Source organism: Protopterus annectens, chromosome 3.part1 (genome assembly GCF_019279795.1).
Source record: "Protopterus annectens isolate FY-2018-M chromosome 3.part1, PAN1.0, whole genome shotgun sequence".
NCBI classification, from domain to species: Eukaryota; Metazoa; Chordata; order Ceratodontiformes; family Protopteridae; genus Protopterus; species Protopterus annectens.
The window spans coordinates 204640086-204655020 of record NC_056732.1 but is presented as its reverse complement, the minus strand read 5'-3'; positions in this window follow the sequence as shown (position 1 = coordinate 204655020).

Here is a 14935-nt window from a genome sequence, read left to right as displayed (position 1 = left end):
AGCCGACAGGAAGCTCGATGTATCGGCTCCAGCGGAGCCGATACAGCCACCAAAGTAACGGTGTCGGAGCCGATCGGAGCCGACACCGATGCCTGTGCCACATGGGTGTCGGAACCGATCGGAGCCGACACGAAGTGGTCGATACAGATTCGGCACCGATAGCCATCGGTGCCGAAGGCTGTTAAGCCAGAATCGGCTCCAGCGGGCCGATCTCGACTCGAACGCAGTCGGGCGAGCCGCAGGCTTAGACACAGAAGCCTGGGCCTTGGAAGATTTAACTGATTTAGATGGAGCCGACTTAGCCGGAGAGCCCTCCGGCTTAAGAAGGCCCCTAAGGATCAGTTTGTTGCGTCTTTCCTGCAGGACTCTCTGGCTGAAGGAATGACAAATAGCACAGGAGTCCTGCAGGTGAAGAGGCCCCAGGCAATACAGGCAAGAAGTGTGACCGTCTGTCAGAGACATCTTCTGACAGCATGAGTCACACTTCTTAAAACCTGAGACCCTCTCCTTTGACATGGTGCTTACACCAACACACACACACACCAGTCAAAAAAAAAATTAACTTAAATAAAATACCAAAAGGTATTTCTATAAACAAACAAACACACCCTAACAGGGAGGGGATGGGATGGGTAAAGTTTGACTAAAATAAATTAGAAAAGACAGGGATTTTCTGTCACAAAAAGTAAATAATTAACTAATAACTAATAATTAAGGGTTTTTTTAGAAAAAGGGGCTTAAATATTCAAAAAGTGAATCACTTACCAGGAGCTGGTAAAAGGAGGACCTCATAAGCGAAGCGGCAAACGAGATCTGGGTACTTACTGCCTTGCATCATGGGATATGGGGCTGCCTCGAGCTGGTAAAAGTGACTCTCAAGCTTAGCAAGTGCCGAGTCGGAGCCGAAGGATCGGCTCCGAACCCATCAAGCAAGAATGAAGGCGAGATTGACAACTTAACATCAAACATTATACATACCTGTCTATCACATCCTCAGGCTAGAATTTGGTACACCTATATCTGTGATACTTACAAACTGCTGTTGCACGGTTGTCCCTGGCATCTTGGAGCCACTGGTCCAAGAGCGCCCACTTCCTCCACTTTTGGTTGGCATAGTGGTGCCAGACCTGCTCACCAGTTTGGTTGATGCCAGTAGCACTGGTGAGATCATGGTCGAGATGGTCCCAGGCCATCGCTTTATATTGTGAGGCCTAGTACTGGCCCTGCAGCAGTCTCTCATCATGGTTACTTACAAGGAGTCCAGCAATGACCCTGGTTTCCAGGATGCCCCAGCGCTGCTCCCTAAAGTGCGAACCCTCACCTATGCCAGCCGTGGTTCCTGCACAGGTTGAACTATAACAGGTACTGGCTGTGTTCCCACCTGTGTGGTTTAAATAAAGCCATATTCCTGCCCTTTGCCATCATTGGTCGATTTTGAAAATGTTGAGCACTGCTTAGTGGTGTGCAAACCCGCTAAGCTGATTTTAGCAATGCTTAAATGGGAAATTGTTGAGCACTGCTTAATAGTGTGCAAATCCACTTAGCTGAGCTGACTGTTGCTTAGCATTCACATCCAAGCATTGCTTAAACCAGCTAAGCATCGTTGAGCACTGCTAATCATTACTCACTTTTAATTATTAGATATATTAAAATAATGACTTCATTCAGTAAGTGTATATGATTTACTTTACATGATGCCCCTCTATGTGCTTTCATTATATTATCAAGGGATGTGACTATACTGTATGAGGCACTTGTGTATACATGACTGGTTTCACGTTATATGCACTCACACTTCCATTTTACACCAGCTACACTACCCTGGTGAAAAATATCACTTACTACATCATTTATAAATTTAAAAAAAAATTAACACTGTTTTCCTATGTAAAAATAAAGTGCCTCTCTTGGTACTCTAACCGGGAATGCCTGCATACAAAGTCGGGACTCTATCTACTATGCTATCCTGGCATTAGAAACTTAGCTACATATTTTTATTTATCTCCTCTGGGGTGCTTAAGCAATGCTGGGCAGAGGGCCATAATGTGCACACCCACTCAGCTACGCTTAAACATCTCTTAGTATGGAATATTTATGGCCTTGTACAGCTTTGTTACTCTAGGAGGCAGCCATCTGGGCATTCTGTAGACACCTGTACAGTTGAAGGCTTTGCCCATATGTCAGATGGCAGACATTTCTGTTTCAGTCTTCATATACTGCAGGAAGTCCGTGCTACTGCAAACTTTTTATTCTATCAGCTTTCAGGTTTGTCTGTGTAAAATTTAACATGTTTCCCTATTTTTGTGGCTTTGTCACCCCATTATTTATGACTTTGTACTGCTTTATTGCTCTAGGAGGGTGAGACGTATGTTTGGCAGGCATCTGGTCATTCTGCAGACATCTGTATAGTTAATGGCTATGGCTGTACAACACTTTTACAATACAGGGGGTGTGTGACAGAACCTGTCACACACCCCCTGTAGTTCCTTACTGATCTACTAGCTATTTCAGTGTCTGCAGACACTGACATAGCTATTTTATTAGCAGACTGACAGCACTTGCATAGTGCTGTATGGCACTTTTACAAGTTCTGTCACATACCCCCTGCATTGTTTTTTCCTCCCCTAGCTATTTCAGTGTCTGTGGACACTGAAATACTCATTTTAATTTCATTTCAGTGTCCACGGACATTGAAATAGTTTTTGAAAGTGCTGTATGGCAATTTCTGAGTGCAGGGGCATGTTCAATGACTGCACTACTTAAACACACCCCCTGCACTCATTCACTGTTTGTGCCCATTTAGCCTTAACAGCAGGGTGCCTTCATGAATATGCAAGATGCCCTGCTGTTAATGCTAATGCTACACAGAAACGAACCACTCCATGCAGGAATATCACCATTCCTGCACAGAGTTTATTGAATTCAGGGGAAACTTTCCTTCACTGAGGTTGAATAGGTCTTCATGACAATGCAACACAGGATTAATGCAGTGGAGTCTATCCTCAGGGGTTATAGCATATATAACCAAACATAAGTAGCATACACACTATATATGGTTTATTAAGGGCATTCTGTCAGGACATGTGGCATTATCTAAGACACAAAACATCTTCCTCTAAAGTGTTGGAGAGACTCTCCATTATGTGATACTGTCCCACTAACTGTATCATTTTTCCCCATGGACATTTGAGTTATTCTTTTTTTATTTGTAACATACTATTTTATTGTATACGACATTTTCAATTATGCATACTTATTTCATAAAAAAAAAACATGCAACTACATGGAACAATTGTCCAGTCAAACAATCATGTCAAGAAACAATGCAAATTTTTATAACTTTTAAGCAAACAATCAAAATAATCCTTCATTCCAGGTATGCTAGTGGCACGCATCACATTTTTCATAGTTATATGGCATGAAACTAGAAAAATAAAAAGATAAAAAAAAGCTATACATAAGGCCATCAATGACAAGCTAATATTGTTGTCATCTGATTATTGTACTGAGAACTGCGATCCCATTACATTATATTTCTTTCACTATTGCATAAATATGTGACAGACCTCCATTACTCATTTTAGTTACATCTTATTCTTATACTTTAGGCACATTCTATATCTTACTAAAAGAAAATGAAAACTCAAACTATTAACATTATTTACATTACCTACCCTGACTACGTGATATGCACCTGAGTCCCTCTTAACTTTCTGTATGTAGACTTCACCCAAACATCCCTGTGTTCCATATATTTCTGCCATGGCAACTATCTTATTACTCAACATTTTTGTATGACATCTATTGCTTTAGATTTCCTCTCTTTCTGATTCTCTCCAGTAACCAGTAACTGGGTGATAGCATATCTTTAAATAGGGAGCTATACTTAACATTTCCTCTATTCATTTTCCTCCACATTCGTCAATTGCTATGACTCGAGATGCAATCTTCCAAATGTTCTCATATAGTCATGGCAGGAATACAATTATTGTAGTGACTTTAACTTGTATGCTAATGACTACAAAGCCAAACAGCTGAGCAATATGTTGCAACACCCTCAAAACAGGAAGCATTCTATTCTTGATCTTATTTTTACCAACTTGGCCCAACAATGCATTAATACTAAAACCTACCAAACGTCTTAAGTGATCACCATCTGGTGTTGTCCTTTTGGTGCTTCAAAGCTGTAAAACCTGCACCCCATATAGTTTCTGGTTGACCTTTCCCTCCATATAAAATGGCTATTCTTTTTTTAAGATTTTTTTATTAATTTAACATATTTACAATACATACACATAAAGAAAGAAATTCAATATTACATACTGTTATACCATGTTAGGAATACATTGAATCATACCTCTCAACTTCTTACCACAAAAAAATCAGGAAAAAGCCTAAAACAATGGGGGGACAAAGGCCCAAACATAGGAACAGGTTTTAAATATTGCTTAGAAAGTTGGTAAAATAACAGCATTTGCCTTAGCATGCATTTTCTGAAGGAAATGAAGTCTGAAGTCTGAATCTCAAATGGTAGACATTATTTAGTTATTTCAATCCTCAGTGATTTGCCAGAAACACAGATTTAATGCAGAATAAGCCAAAAATATGAGGCAAAAATCTGGACATTCTGCGAAAATCTGGAGAGTTGAGAGGTATGCATTGAATCATCAAAGTAATCTAATACAATTAGCACGTTGAGTCTTGGTATTTTAATAGCAACATTTCAAGGTTATACCAACCACTAAAAATCTTTATATGATTTACAGATCTTATTCTGTCTCCCTCATACTTTTCAGGTATACCATAAAGTCTAATGTTATTTCATCTCAGTCTATTTTCCTAAATAATCAACTTTATCTTTGATCAAGTTATTTTGTTTTAAAAGAAATTCAGTCTGAGACTCACCTTCAGTTATTCTCCCTTCATGATTATTTAAAGCTTCTTCCATACTGCTGGTTTGTGCAGTTCATTGTTTCATAATAATTTCTATAGGTTGCATCTTCTTTCTGTTCTCTTCTTTGAAACTTTGTATTTTGGTATCCACTTTGTCCATTTCAAGTGATACATCCTGCATACTCGATATTACTGATTGGATGTCTTTTGTAACACAAGAATCCTGAGTACCATTTCTTGAGTGGCTCACGTTGAAGTCTCTTCTCTTTTAACCAAGCAGTTGAAATTCTGACAGGAAAATTACAGCTTTTGAAGAACTTGAAGCTATAAATCTTTTATCTGACTATTAGTGAATAAAATTAGCTAACAAGTATCTCCAGATTCAAATTTTTGATCATATTTTCTGTCAGAGAAAAGTTTTCAGTCATAGAGCTTTCACCAGTTGCTGCTCAGTTAGCCATCTTGGCCACCCCCCCTAAAATGGTTATTCTTGGTTCCCAAGTGAATTCTATCAATTGGTCTCCACTTCATAAAACTGATGACCCTGAAAGTACCTTGTAGTACTTCATTTATACCCTATCTGCTATTCAGAATTCTATCTTCTCTTGTTTACATAGAAGGCTATGAGGCCAGAAATGCCCTTGGCTTATCATTGAAGTCAAAGTTCTCATGAGATAAAGGGAAAGAAAATCCATCTAATATCTACCTACATGAAATGTACCTGTCCTTAAGAAAACAAACAAGATTAGCTACAAACTCAGCCAAAGCCATTTATCTTTGAAATTAGAAAATATTTTCTACCAATAGTCCAAAGCAATTCTGGAAAGAAATTAAACACCTAGCAAGACAGTCTTTTAACTCTCTTTCTCCAATAATGTCCCTAATAACTCTAACACTAATCCATCAGACAGTTATAGAAACCATCACTAACACATTTCTTAACCCTAACTCTAATCAACAAACTACTTAAAGTAACCTTCCTGCTCAAATGTATATTCTTACAGAATATGCAGCCAACTTCTACTTCTGAGTTATTTCTGAGAAGAAAACTAAAAGGTTATTAAAGAATTTGAAACTTTCCACCTCTACTACCTTAACTGCACTCATCCTAACTTCCTTAAGAAGGCACTACATGAAATAGCCAACCTCCTAAATTATATGTATAATCTCTCAGTACAGGAATTACTCCACCAACCGTGAAAGGTGCCATCATTCTACCTCTTCCTAAGGTACCCCAGTCCATAACAAATAAAGACTATCAACATATCTCCACTCTTTGCCCTCTTGCAAAAAATTGTTGAAAAGTCCTTTATAGACAGCTGCTTAAACATTTTAATGGCTATTGGCTTCTATCTGATAGACAGCATGGCCTCACAAAGGAATTGTGCACAACCACTACTATACTGTCATCTGATGCTATCTATAGCAACCTAAATGACTGTGTCCTTACAGCTGGTATTTTTGAGGACATAACCTGTGCTTTTGAAACTGCTGACCACACATTTTGCTTAATAAGCAACAGAAATTCATCTTGATAGATAATGTCATTACCTGGTTCCTTGACAGCAGGACCTCTAACATTTACTTTAATGACTAAAAACAAATACAAATGTCTCACAAAGCTCTGCTGTAGGTTTATTATTTCTTTCTTTATTCATTAATGATATTACTGATGAATTACCTGAACTTAACCTTGCCCTCTATGCTGATAATATTTTATTACTACAGCCAAACAGATATTCCGCAGTCCTGCAATCTCATCTCTAGCAATCATTCTCTGATCATTGTTAGTGGCCTAAATTAACTACAAAAATCAATGTTATCCCTTTTGCCTTCCCTCATAGAACCTCTTGACATCCTGTCCTTATTATTTCAGATATTTACAACCATATTATTACCTTTGTAACTTAGTACAGATATTTATCCCTAACCCTTGACTCTGCATTAAGCTTTACAACTCATAATGATATTATCCTTAATATAATCATTTCACAACTAAAACTCTGCTATAGAATATTACACCTACCATTTCCAACTGCCCACAAAGCACTGGCCAGTAATGTTCTTCTCCCTAGACTAGAATATTGTCTTCCTATACTCTCTTTGTACTCTGCTTATAACACTCGAAAGGATTCAAATCACTGAGAATACAATTGCCAGATTCACCCAATTTTCTGGTGCCCATGTACACCCGCAGCCTTCTACATTAACTAAATTGGCCACTCTTTACCAAAAGGTCCACTTATCATCTATGCACCTTACTATATAAAAGTCTGAATGATGGCTACAACCTCCTTTGAAAAGAAAACTCCCAATCAGGGAATAGTCCTACTCCCTAAGGAATTCCAAAGAAAACTTAATATCACTTAACTGTCCCCCATTTGTAACAGTCATCGGTGAAGCAGCCTTCTCACAAATAGGCCCACCTGTCTGGAAAAATGTATCAGCTGAAATAAGGCATTAATATACATTTACCAAGTTTATAAAGTCTCTTTCTGAAAATATCTTCAAGGAAATTGCTTGCAAATGCTTTAGGGATGATGGATAAACTATTTAATAGGCTTAACATTCTAAAAATGCCTACACTCTCTCGTCTGTTTTCTTTTGCCATTTAACTCTTCTTTCTCTTGTGTTCTCTTCTTAGTCTCTAGGCCTTTTTCTGTAAATCTCTATTTTTACTCCCTTCCATTTCAGCTTTTTTCAAGGAAATTCAAGTTAACCTTTTAAGAAGGAATTTCATGTAACCAAATTAGAAGTTATGTACCTACCATAACGTTCCATGTTAGTTGTCTTCTCTCGCCTTCTTTCTTGCTGGATGGGTTCGGAGCCGATCCTCGGCTCCGACTCGGCACTTGCTTTAGCTCGAGAACTCCTTTTACCAGCTTGAGGCAACCCTATATCCCATGATGCAAGGCGGAACTACCTCAGATCTCGTTTGGCAGCTAACTGACCCTGCTAAAGACTATCCTAACATAATTAGGAACCATGGTTCCTAAAAGAAGTCCTCATAACAATGCTCCAGAGGAAGCAATCTAATAGGAACTCTCCAAGATCTGTCCAGGCCAGGGGGAAGGAGGGAGGGACGCAAGAAAGAAGGCGAGAAGACAACTAACATGGAACATTATGGTAGGTACATAACTTCTAAATGTTAAGTTGTCAATCTCGCCTTCATTCTTGCTGGATGGGACCACGTCCCTAGCACCTGTATCCCGGGTGGCTCAATGGAACAGACTCTTGAGAACTGTGGAACCAAAACTGGCCCTATCTCTGGAGGCCAAATCCAACTTGTAATGAGACACAAAGGTATGAGGCGTGGCCCAAGTAGCTGCTGCACAAATAGTGTCAATGGGAAGTCTATCCTGAAAGGCTACAGAAGTGGATAGACTCCTGGTCGAATGTGCTTTTGGCTTAGAAGATAGTTGTTTGCCCCTTAGAGAGTACACATAGGAAATGGTGGAAGTCAACCATCTAGATAAGGTCACTTTAGAAACTGGAAGACCTAACCTGTTTTCTGCATAGGAGACAAACAATTGGTCTGATTTTCTAATTTGTTTAGTCCTATGCAAGTAGTACCTGAGCTGACGATGAACATCCAAAAAATGCAGCTTCTGTTCAGCTCTGTCAGAATAGTTAGGAAAGAAAACTGGTAGATCAATAGATTGGTTAATATTGGTTTGAGATACAACCTTGGGAAGAAAGGAAGGGTTAGTTCTGAGCAAAACCCTATCCTTATGAAAAACCAGATAAGGTGAACGAATACAGAGGGCCTGAATCTCAGAAACTCTTCTTGCAGAAGTAACAGCCAGTAAAAATATAGTTTTCCACGTCAATAACTTTAAAGAACACGTAGCAGACGGTTCGAAAGGAGGTAGAATTAGGGATGCCAACATTAAGTTTAGATCCCATTGCGGAGGAGGATGTTTCACAGGCGGTTTTAGGAGAAAAACTCCTCTTAAAAAGGCTTTGCATAACCTATGAGACATGATGTTATTGTCATGCAAGCCAACATGATACTTGGAAATAGCAGCCAGTTGTACTTTGACTGTAGATGAGGAAGATCCCGAATGAAAAACCTCCGCCAGGAAATCCAAAACAGAATGTACCGGAGCGGTAAAAAGATCAATATTTCTGGCGTTTGCCCAAATCGAAAAACGTCGCCACTTGCTAGCATAAACAGTTCTGGTGGACGATTTTAAAGAAGACACTAAAATGTCTCTGACTGAGTCAGAAATCATTGGTAGCCTGGCTAGGGAAGGAAGTGGAGCAACCAAGCAGTGAGGTTGAGAGAATGAATGGCCCAGTGCTGCTGACCCGACTGGTGGATCAAAAGATCCGGAACTGGGTCCAGATGCCAGGGCTGCACCAGAAGATGATGATGTAGAGACAGAAACCAAATTTGTCGAGGCCAATATGGAGCAATGAGGATCAACTTGGCTCTCAAAACGGTGGCTTTCTGAATGACTTGTGGAATCAATGGAAAGGGAGGAAAAGCATAAAGAAGTCCCCGAGGCCAATCCTGGGTTAGAGAGTCTCTCAAGGGTTGGCCTGGAAGAGGAAATAGCGTGAAGTAATCTGGGCACTTGCTGTTTTGAGGGGTAGCGAAAAGATCGCAACAAGGGGTGCCCCACTTCAGAAAAATCTGATCCACTACAGATTGATTGAGAGACCACTCGTGAGGCATCAGAATAGATCTGCTTAGCCTGTCCGCCAAAAGGTTGGACCTGCCGGGGATGTGCGTTGCTATCAGAAACCGCTGAGAAGAGATCACCCATTGCCAAAGTCTGAGAGCTTCTCGACATAAGGGATAGGACCTGGTTCCGCCCTGTTTGTTGATGTACCAGACCACGGACATGTTGTCCATCTGTACTGCAATAGTCCCTGTGGGAAGAAAGTCGTCGAGGGCTTGCAATGTTAAAAGCACTGCTCTCATCTCCAGAACATTTATGTGCAGGTGGTATTCTATGGGTTGCCACGTCCCGTGGACCATCCTGCCCTGATAATGCCCCCCCACCCGATCAGAGAGGCATCCGTGGTGACTGTGGCAACTGGAGGAGGGGGAACAAAGGGTCGGCCCTGATGAAGAAGAGGGGAAGATATCCACCATCGTAGATGAGCCCTGCACGACTGCGTTACCAAGATTTCGTGTCTCATGGGCAGATCGTGGTATGACCACTGCGTGAATAACATCCACTGCAGGAGACGCATGTGGAAGTGAGCCAGTGGAAGAAGAACAATGGCCGCAGCCATTAGGCCTAGAACTTTCAAGACAAACCTGGCTTTGATCTTGTTGCTTTGTAACAGAAGCTGAACAAATTTCTGGATGTCCAGAATCCTTTGATCTGTTAGCCTGGCTAACATTTTGACGGTATTTAACTCTGCGCCTATAAAGGTGATAGATTGGCAAGGCAGCAGAGAGGACTTTTCGAAATTTACCGAAATTCCTAGACTCTTGCAAAGCTGTAGGGTGTAGTCTCTGGACCGAAGAAGCTGATGCTTGGAGGTGGCGGAGAGGAGCCAGTCGTCCAAATAAGGAAACACCTGGAATCCTCGGCGTCTCAGATGAGCTGTGACCACTGCCATGCATTTGGTGAACACTCTGGGGGCTGAAGTGAGGCCAAAGGGCAGTGCTCTGAATTGGTAATGACTGGCTCCCAGCCGAAGCGGAGAAACCTTCTGGAGCGTCTGTGAATCTTTATGTGATAGTACGCATCTTGAAGGTCTATAGAGCACATCCAGTTGTCCTTGCCCAGAAAGGGCAGAATGGATTGCAGCGTGACCATCCGGAATCTTGCCTTTCTGACAGACTTGTTTAGTCTGCTTAGGTCTAGTATTGGTCTCCAATCTCCCGTCCTTTTGGGGACCAAAAGAATCTTGAGTAGAAGCCGGATCCTACTTGGTCTGCCGGCACTGTTTGGATGGCTCTTTTTCCAGGAGTTTTGAAACTTCCTGTCTTGCCAAATCCCTTTGACCGGGTGAGATGTCTGGAAGGGATTGTAGAGGTACGGAAACCTTCGAAGGGATTTTGTAACCCTCGGATATGATCGACTGTACCCACTTCTCTTGTGATAGGGATTGCCAGGCTACTGGGTACAGCAAAATTCTTCCCCCGACTGCCTCCAAGGGTGGACAGTCGGGCAACACCTCAGGGATGCTGAAAGGGCTTCTCAGGAAGAGACTCCCTGTTGCCCTGGTTCTGAGGACCCCCCCTGCCTCTAGGGCGGCGTCTATTATTGTTACCCCCTCTGCCTCTAGGGGTAAACTGACCACGTGTGTCCGGTGTAGCTCCTTGGGCTTTACGGAACCACATCTTCCCCCCCTTCTGACCCTTGGGATATGGTCTAGAAGGAGTGGAAAACTGGACTCCAACGGCAGAAAGAGTTTTACCTTCCTGCTCACATCTGGTCAAAGTATCCTTCACCTGAGGTCCGAACAAAGCCGAACCGTCAAAGGGGGTGTTGGTGAAGGACGCCTTAAAGGGGTCCGCAAAATTACACAGCCGCATCCAGGCTTGGCGTCTAAGAGCAACACCTGTGCCTGCGGCCCTGCTTGCTCCATCGGCCGCATAAGATATGAGCCGCATGGAGGAGTTAGATATGGAATTCAGGATAGCAAGCTGAGAGGCAATCTTTTCCTGAGCCCCAGCAGCAGAAGGATCCTGGACTACTTCTCCCAGTTCCTTGAGAATATCTCGTTGAAGCCTGGTGAAGTGACAAAGGTAATTCAGCGAACGCATAGCAAAGGTCGCTGAAGAAAACATCCGCTTTCCATACCTGTCCATGGTCCTAGAATCCTTATTAGGAGGATGGACAGGTACTGAAGGATCCGCCAGTTCCTTCTTAGTGGCCGCTACCACCATAGCATCCACAGAGACACCTTTGGACAGGAACTGTTTATCCGAAGGGGCCGTGATGAACTTGGATGGTCTCCTGGGGACAGGTTCCACAGAATCTGGAGCTGCCCACGCCTTCCAAGCCACTACCTGCATGAGTGGGTCGAAAGGCGGAGACACCCAGGAGGTGGAGGGTCGGGATCCAAAAGCCTGCAGGTATACCGACTCATCCTCGGAGGGGTCAATGGAGGGCCAATTCCCCCTCTGTTTGAGGAGCACAAGGATGTCTGAAAATGAGACATCCTCAGAGGGGGACCGTGGGGAACCCTCCGACTCATCTAAGTCGGTATCAGATGTAGTAGACTCAGGGGAGTCTGTGTGTTTCCTCTTACACGTCCTCTTCCGAGGGGGTTCCCCTGCAGGGTCAGGAGAAACCTCGGAAGAGGAGGAAATTCCCAGTGGGGAAACCTGGGGCGATGGATCCCTGGGCCTGAGAGCAAGAGGCTGGCAAGAGGCATCTGCAGGCACTGATGAGGGAGGAGCTAGAGGGATAGACCGTTGACCAGGCTCAGAGGCCAGGACACTCCTCATCACCTCAAAGGCTCCTCTCCCCGGGAGACCTGAACACACCCACTCCGAAGAAACAGGAATGGTCGGCTCCAAGGAGAGAGAAGGCTCCGAGGCCGATGTCGGCGCCGAGCTTACCAAAGCCGAAGCCCCGAGAGGGAGAGCGGGGTCGGACAAGGGTCCGATGCCACTAGCCCCCTCGGAGCCGACAGTGGAAACCCGACGACCGGATCCCTCTAAGGAAGGTCTCAAGGAGGAGATCGGAGCCGAAGATGACGGAGCCGAAGGATGTATCGGCTCCGGCATCGAAACAGTCGCTGTCCCAAGAAGCTCTGGCTCCGAACTCTGGTGTGGAGTCGGAGGAGGAATCTCAAGAATCGGGGCTATAGCCGAAGTCTGTTGAGACGGGCTATGGAGCATTTGGGCCAGTGCCTGAGACTTCAACAGCCTGCTTACCACCCTCTCCAAATCGTGGTCAGACAGCCTGGAAGATCTCGAAGATCGGCTCCGATGGCTCCGCTCCAACAAAAGAGGAGACCCCGGAGCCGAGTGAATACTTAGTATCGAAGGGGACCGGATCTCTTACGGGTCGAAGCCATCGGAGCCGAAGTCCCTTGAACCCCAGATGGAGCCGAGGATATCTTGGCTCCGATGCTGGATAAAGTGTCGGCTCCAGCCGGAGCCGACAAGGCCACAGTAGTCAGGGTATCGGAGCCGGCCGGCACCGAACCCACTACTCTAACAGCAGAAGTATCGACTCCAGCCGGAGCCGATATCGGCTCGACGGAGCCGGAGCCACCGGAGGAGGCTTGGACACTGTAGCCTGAGCCTTCGGTGGCTTAAGAGGTTTTCCTGCCCCTGGCTTAGGAGGAGAACCTTCAGGTTTAAGTAAACCTCGGAGGATTAATTTGTTCCTCCTTTCCTGCAGGACTCTCTGGCTAAAAGCATGACACAACGCACAGGAGTCCTGCAGGTGCAAAGGCCCCAGGCAATACACACAAGAAGTGTGACCGTCTGTCAGGGACATTTTCTGACAGCACTGGTCACACTTCTTGAAGCCTGAGACCTTGCCTTCTCTAGACATCCTAAAAAGGATAGACACAAACAGTCCCCACAAACACACAACTTAATCCCTACACAGACACACAGGAAGGGAATAACTTGGGGAACTAGGCCTGACTAAAACTTTAAACTGAAAACTATTATAAAAGTTTAAAAGGAAGGGAATAGGGTGGGCTGTAACTTAGTACAGGCTAATCTAACTCTAAAGGGAAAAAATAAACCCCTAACTTAACTTTTTCTTCTTTAACAAGAAAAAACTTACCTCAGCTGGCAAAGGAGACCTCTTTCGCTAAGCGGCAAACGAGATCTGAGGTAGTTCCGCCTTGCATCATGGGATATAGGGTTGCCTCGAGCTGGTAAAAGGAGTTCTCGAGCTAAAGCAAGTGCCGAGTCGGAGCCGGGGATCGGCTCCGAACCCATCCAGCAAGAATGAAGGCGAGATTGACAACTTAACATCTATATTGCAACACATGTAAACTGCTAAAGCCTATGTAAACCTGCAATTTTATTAGAAATGTACAAAAATAAATAATATTTTACTTATAAACTGTATAATAAGTGTGTATGCATTTTTTAAAGATTTAGAACTGTGTAAACGTAGCACTCTTTCATATTTGAAGTTTATAACTTAATTTGCACTATTTATTGTCTTTGATGCAAGGTCACATCTGAAAAGGGTCTCTGGACCAGTTCAGCTACACAGCTACCAAATAGCACATAAAGAAAAAAAGAAATACCCCCTCTAGCTTATTTTTCCTTATTTTCCATTTCATGGTTATTGCTTTTTTTTAACCAACAGTAGTAATATCCACATCAAATTATTCACATTTAAATCTCCAATCTCTAATTCTGCAGCACCTGGTAATAGCCATATCTTTAAAGCACAGTTTTGTGTCCTGCAGTCATTTTAATCATTTTGCTGAGATCCATCTTGAGATCTCCTAAAACTTAACATTACCAGACTATACATGCCCTATTCCCCCTTGAACCATCCGCACATCTCCAACAGTTTCCATCAGAACCTGGGAACATTTTGCTTAATTTAGCTGACACCTCAAAGTATTTGTGCAGACATTTCTACACAAAGATTTGAAAATGTATTGTACATAGCACTTTTCCAGAGAGTAGGCATAGCTTTACCCACCAATGTGGAACTATACTCATAACTATTATTTTCTCCCTTTCTAACCTCATACAAGTCACCTCCTGCCTTATTCCTAACTGAACTGCCTTATCCCTAACTGAACTGATTAGCATAATTTAAATATTATTCCTCTTTTTACCGTATCTTTTCCCCAGTCTTTAGCATCTAGGTTATTAAACCTGGTCACTGCTCCATCCACACTTTCAACCCCCCATCTCTCTCAGTTCTCTTTGTTACATGAAATAATGTAAATGAAATAATGCAAAAATTAGCAAACCGTCTTGAAACTCCACTTTTTCTCTTACCTTTTCCTACTTCATTAATCCTTCCATCCATTCATCCATCCATCCACATCCCCTTTCTCCCATTTTGCACATGGGGTTGGGGTGTCACTTCAACAGTTACAATCATCTAGATCCAAGGTTTACACCACCAGGTGG